This window comes from Zootoca vivipara, chromosome 6, assembly GCF_963506605.1.
Source record: "Zootoca vivipara chromosome 6, rZooViv1.1, whole genome shotgun sequence".
Classification (NCBI taxonomy): Eukaryota; Metazoa; Chordata; class Lepidosauria; order Squamata; family Lacertidae; genus Zootoca; species Zootoca vivipara.
Window position 1 is genome coordinate 88,377,066 of NC_083281.1, and position 6,525 is coordinate 88,383,590.

At 50.0% G+C, this 6,525-nt stretch overlaps 1 protein-coding gene across 2 annotated transcripts in view; it reads right to left on the reverse strand.

Moving 5' to 3' along the window:
• ALPL (alkaline phosphatase, biomineralization associated) overlaps window positions 1-4,727 on the reverse strand; it is a 54,425-nt gene extending 49,698 nt beyond the window's left edge. The window contains exon 1 of one of the 2 annotated variants that reach the window (XM_035119891.2): window positions 4,647-4,727. The gene's annotated coding sequence lies outside the window, so the exon portion shown is untranslated. Of the gene's footprint in view, window positions 1-3,011; window positions 3,083-4,646 lie in introns of those variants that run through there. The other variant, XM_060276293.1, reaches the window with a different exon arrangement.
• Window positions 4,728-6,525: the final 1,798 nt, after the last annotated feature.

Here is a 6,525-nt window from a genome sequence, read left to right on the forward strand (position 1 = left end):
GAAGCTATGCGCTTTAAGGCTGTAAGGCAGGGCATGGGTGGATGACAGAGCAGAAATGTTATATCAAGTCCAGGCAGCTGAGCTGAGATATAATATCAAGGGGTCTGCAGTGTAATGAAATCATGAAGGCAAGGGATGCTCACAAAACTACAAGGCACAGATAAGCCTGAACATATTGGCAAGGAGTCTAGAGTAAAATCCTGTTTTTAAAACCCTGTAATCACACGGCATCATCAGGCAACTCCTGGCTTGCTAAGAATATTATTATTATTATTAACCTTCCCTGCTCCCTGGCCTGATTGCCCAAGTAAAGCCTATGCCGCCTCGGAATCATATAGCACAGCTTAGCTCAGCTGGTTAGAGCTGGTTAGAGCATGATGCCAATAACACCAAGGTTGTGGGTTTGATCCCTGTATGGGGCAGCTGCGTGTTACTGCATCGCAGGGGGTTAGACTAGATCAGGGCTCGGGCAAACTATGGCCCAGGGGCAGATGCGGCCCACCAGAGTTGTAAATCCGGCCCGTGGACCCTGCTGCCCACTCGGTCAGTCCCCATGCTGAGCTAAACTGGCACAGCGTGGCGTTTCCATGAAAAGAAGCCGCAGGCACCTCGCTGTGTGGGGACTGACTTCCACGGCGCTGGCACGGCTTTGGGTTGGCTGCAGGAAGCTCCTGCAGCCAATCTGAAGCCACAGATTGCAGGGCTGAAGCCACAGTTGCAGGGCTTCAGCCGGAGCTTGGCGGGCCTGCTGGCCCCACGCCTGGTGCCCGGCTCGGCGCTGCTACTGGAGGTGCACTCGGCAGCCGCGCTGGAAGGCGAGCTGCACGCTGCCTGCCCAGCAGTCCGCGTGTGCGGCTTGCCCACCAACCTGGCCTCGGACGATGGGCCGCAGCGCATGATGCACGGCGCCTGGGAGCTCCGTGGGGACAAGCCAGTGGAGCAGCTGCTGCTCATCATCAACACAGGTGAGCGGGTGGCGCCAAGACGTGCTCATGAGTGTGTGCAAGGTGCGTTCCTCCTCCAGGTACGGAGGCAGCTGTGGGACCAGCTTGCAGGGCATTTATATTTTTCAAAATATAGTCCGCCCCCCCCCCACAAGGGTCCCTTCCAACTCTACAATTTTAAGACCTCTTATTTGCTTCGAGTGCTAGACGATATTAGAAGGGGACACGCGTGTGCATTGAAATTATTTTAACATATCGGGAAGGATCAGAGCTGTGTGGCAGAGGGCCCTGCCTTGCAGGCAGGAAGATCTCACGTTCAGTTGCCCAATGGCATCTCCAGGCTGGGAGAGACCCCTGAATCTGAACCTCCAGGGTGCTGCTGCCAGTCAGTGTAGGCAACCCTGAGCTAGATGGACCCGTTGGTCTGACTCGGAATAAGAGAAGCTTCCTGTGTCCCTACATGCGGGTTGCAGCGACCAAGAAAAGAGCGAATTTAAGCACTTGGGAACTGCATCCCATGCCTGACACCTCCTGGGTTTATAAGGCTAGTGGCAACTGCCAGATGAAACACACTCCGTCAGGCACTCCAGTTGCAAAGGTCTTATGAGATCTGGGGAAATGGAGAATTAGCCATCAATAACCTGATTGGCCAAAAGGGACCCAGGTGGTGCTGTGGTTAAACCACTGAGCCTAGGGCTTGCTGATTAGAAGGTCGGCGGTTCGAATCCCTGTGACGGGGTGAGCTCCCGTTGCTTGGTCCCAGCTCCTGCCAACCTAGCAGTTCGAAAGCACATCAAAATCCAAGTAGATAAATAGGAACCGCTATAGCGGGAAGGTAAACGCCGTTTTCATGTGCTGCTCTGGTTTGCCAGAAGCGGCTTTGTCATGCTGGCCACATGACCTCGAAGCTATACGCCGGCTCCCTCGGCCAATAATGCGAGACGAGCGTGCAACCCCAGAGTCGGTCACGACTGGACCTAATGGTCAGGGGTCCCTTTACCTTTACCTTAACCTGATTGGCCAACAGAGGCAGCTGCCTCATTCTGCCTGCTTTCTTTTGTGACTTTGAATTCATTATGTGTTTGCTAAATTGCTGGGTTCCCCCCCCCCCCATTTGAATTTGACACATTTTGTAAATGGGCTTCTCCCCCTGCCTCCCCCGTCCTGCCGCCACCAATTCTTCAGTCTTGCCCACACACCACATCTAAGGACAGGCTGTGGGGGCTGTGGTTATAATTATTCCCAGCAACTGGGATTCAAAAGCATTCCTGCCTCCAGCTATGGAGGCAGAGCAAAGCCATCCCAGCTAGTAGCCAGCTATAGCCCTCTCCTCCCTGGACATTTGCCCAATCTTCTTTTAAAGCCATCCACCTTGGCGGTCATCACTGCCTCCTGCAGCAGTGAGTTCCATAGTTCAACTATGTGCTGAGTGAAGGACTCTCTTTCATCTGTCTTGAATGTTCAAACATTCCATTGGAGTTCTTTAGTCTCAAGGAGACAGAGAGGAAAACTTTGCTCCCTTCACTTTCTCCACGGCGTCCTGAACTTTATACACTTCTGTTCACAGAATAATCTTAGAGTTGGAAGGGCTCCCCAAGGGCCATCTAGTCCAACCCCCTGCAATGCAGAAATTTCAGCTCAGAAATAAACGATAAATTGCAAGTACTCAGGCCAAAAGAAGATGGATTTCGAATAAATCTTCACAAGGTTTTATTGATGTGATGCGGAGTTTAAATGGGAATCAATCCCAATGTTGAAGGCAAATAAAGGTAAATTCCAGTAAAAATCAGGACAAGGCCCTGTTTCGACTATTCTTCGTCAGCAAAGATTCACAGGTCAAAGTGTACCAAATATAGACTTTGCCAAGAACTCCAATTTCTACTGGAATTTCAGCTCAAGCATCCATGACAGACGGCTAAACTGAAAAGCGTGTTTGAGGATGTTCTTCCCTGTTGTAAGTCCCTCATTATTATTTTTCCAGTTTATGGGCCATTTTTCACCTTGTTTCATGTTCACAGCATGCTTTACTCTTTTGTTTTGCATGTCTTCTATTTTTGAATCTCTCACCTCTCTTCCTCTCACAGTGAGACCTGGATTCAAGCCTTGCTGCCTGGCCTGGGTTATAAGGTCACCTGACAGAGCCCCTTGCAAGGAAACTCCTGCAAAGAATGGGGAGTCAAAAAAAAAAAAACTCAACAACAACCGTACCCCAAACAGCTGAGGCAATGAAATTGCCACCACGAAGGATACGCTACCTTTGCAAAAACCTTTCCAGTCGCTCTTGGAAACCACATTGGTGGGTGTAGATGGTCTTGAAAGCCAAAAATGCAGTACAGTAATATTGTGGAAGGCAATGTCTGGTGCAGGAATAAATTTCCTAATGCATCGCAGATGGGGAGGGGGTGGGGGAACGGTTGCTGCCTTTGGGGGAATGGTGGAGGGAGGAAGCAGCCGCTGCCTTTCCTAGCTGGATGCAAACGACCTGTTGAAGGAACTGAAGGAGCAGCCACCATGCCAGAAATCTTTTTGCCCCACAGAGGCACTTGGGGAGAAAGGGGGTGCGGCAAGGAGGCTGTGGCCCAGCGGCAGATACCCAGCTTTCTTTGCACACACACACCCCGTTCAATCCTAAAAGCCATCTCCAGTTAGGGCTGAGAGGGGCCATTGCCCGAGAGCCGCTGCCAGCCAGTGTAGACGACACTGAATCTGCACCAAGCAGCTCCCTGTGCTCCTCTTCAAATTCCTTTGGAACCATGAGGACTAGAATCTTTTTAGAAGGAGCGTAGTAGCCCAATGGGAGAGCACCAGCGTCGCAGGAAGGAGGTCCCAGGCGCGATGAAAAAAGACATCTTCACCTGAAGCAGACCGTGTGGAAGGAATCTTCTCCACTCCACCGGACCCCCTGGAGAACTGCAGCCCAGCAGAGCAAAGACCCCCGGGGAGCGGGGCTGGCTGGGCTCACCCGGAGCTCCCTTCAGAAGAAAAGGCGTTGCGGCTGTGTTCTGATCTCCCTGAAAGCTGCCTCCTTGTAATTTATTTATTTTTGCCGGGGAAAGAAGCCAACCCGCCCCCTCCGCGCTGCAGCCCCCCCACAAGTGTTGCCCCCCACCCCAGCCCTTTGCTGTGCGCCCCTTTCTTTCGGGTCCGTTTCAGAAACTCCCATCCCAGCTGGCAGCAAGAGGAGGCCAAAGGGGGGCTTGGGTCACCCCCGTTGCCAACCTGTCTCCACCGAGGACCACCCCTTGCGGGGAAGCGAAAGATCATCTCTCCTCCCTCCCCTCCCCTCCCCTCATCTCCCGGCGCGCTGAAACCAGGGAGTCCGCAGCTAAGGCATTCTGCACATGGGCAGGGGTGGGCTCTGGTCAGGAAAAGGAGCTCGGGAAAGGAGCACCTCTGCTGCTTCCCAGGAAAGAAAGAAAGAAAGAAAGAAAGAAAGAAAGAAAGAAAGAAAGAAAGAAAGAAAGAAAGAAAGAAAGAAAGAAAGAAAGAAAGAAAGAAAGAAAGAAAGAAAGAAAGAAAGAAAGAAAGAAAGAAAGAAAGAAAGAAAGAAAGAAAAGGGAGGGAGGGAGGGAGGGAGAGGAAAGGGGTGGAGAAAAGCGTCCCCTTGTCCGGAGGAGGAATAAGGGGGCCGGAGGAGGGGGAATCCCTGGAGGTGTTGCCCGTGGGGGTGCGCCTGTCCCCAGAGGGACCCGGGAGCCTCACCTCTAGATCTGATGCGCGTCGCCTCTTCCTCCTCCGCCAGCCGCTGCCCTCGTTCACTGCGCCGGCACCATCTGCCTGCAGCGTGGGCATCGCCGGACTCCCCGCGGGCCTTTTTAAAGGGGGAGAGGGAGGGAGGGGGACAGGGAGTGTCAGTCACTGACCCCCCCCCCTCCCTCTTGGCTGGGAAGGAAAAGGGACTGGCTGCTGCCCCATCCCAAGAGCCAGGCGGGACTCTGCTGCCCTCTGCCGGGCGGGAACGAAAAGGCAGCTCCCTTCCTCTGTCTCCAGCGGGCGGCGGGGGTTGAGCGTCGGAGCAGCTGCTTGGCATGCAGAAGGCACCGACCTCAATCCCGAAAGGCAGCCTCCCCAGGCCCCGACAGTGTGTTGGTGCTGTTGGTGTTTCTTCCCCCGTCTTCGTTTTAGATCTCGTTGTGATTCATGTGGGAATTGTCATTTAGTCCAACCCCTCTGCCATGCAGGATTCTAGGCTAAACCATCCCTGACAGGTGGGCCATTCAGCCTCTGCTTAAAAACCTCCATGGAAGGAGACTCCACCACCTCCCAATAATTAGATAGTGTTCATTTATTGTTTGTGATTATCTTTGTTATATTGTAGTTGTGTGTGTGTTTTTCATGTTGCAAGCTGCCTTGAGCATGGTTTGAACTGTAGCAATGCAGCATACATATAAAATCGTGTGTGTGTTTCATTATTTCAAAAGAGAGGGGATGAGAACTGATGTGCTGATATACATAGGATATATTTTATTTATTTATTCATCTCATAAACATTTATGTGCACTACTTGACTGTAACAAACAAGCAAACAAACAAACCTCAAAGTGGTTTACAAATAAAAGATAAAATGACAAAAATTCTCAATAAGAAAAACCAACAGCAATAATTTGGTTTTGTCATTAAACTGACAAATACTGAACCATGCTGTATTCCAAATGTACATTTGTTTAGCATGAATACAAAAAAGGCAATGGCTATTTGATTCAATTTTAGTTCCTCACCTTTGATAAGTTAAATACAACAATACTCTTTTTAAAAAATGGTATACATATTTCTCAATCACTGTACCACTTCTGATTTTGCCTATTTCATTCACAGACTTGTTAAATGAGGGGGGGGGAGCTCTACAGGATTGGTGGGTGTGCCTCCAATCACAGGTGACCTGAGAAAGCGCTCTGTGTGTGTACACCTGTGGGCATCAAGAACTTGAGAGATGCACTCTTCGCATAAAACAGGTCGTAACCAGTCCAGCAGAATGCGTTTTATATCTACAAAGAGGGTCAGACAAAGAATTCCATGTCATCTTTATCTGAAACAATTATATCCCAGCCTTTTCCATTTTTTTTTAAGTTCAAGGCATAACCAAGCAGCATTACTAATGAATCAAAAAGTTGGGATGAAACATTAAGTTAGATAAACCTTAAGCAGATAAACGTTTTAAAAAACGGCAACCGAGTAACTAATTAACAGAGTACCTCCACAGCTTGCTCCCTGCCGGCAAGAAGGCACAAGGAATTTTAGTACCGAAGAAAACAGCAGCAGTTTCTCATGGTGAGAAAAATATAATAATTAGCAGAGTTGCTGAGACATTAGCCGATTCATCCGTTGTTTGACTTTAAAAGATTTCCAACAGTTCACCAGGCAACAGTTTTAATTTTAATTTTTATGTGAGGAATTCTAAAAACTGCAGATGTCGAGGGACAACACACACAACACAACACAACCACACAGCTTCTGCTGGGCGCTCTCTCTCTCTCTCTCTCTCTCTCTCTCTCTCTCTCTCTCTCTCTCTCTCTCTCTCTCTCTCTCTCTCTTGCAGTTCCAAGCATTGGCCAGCAGGCTGCAGACTTGGCAAATAAACGTC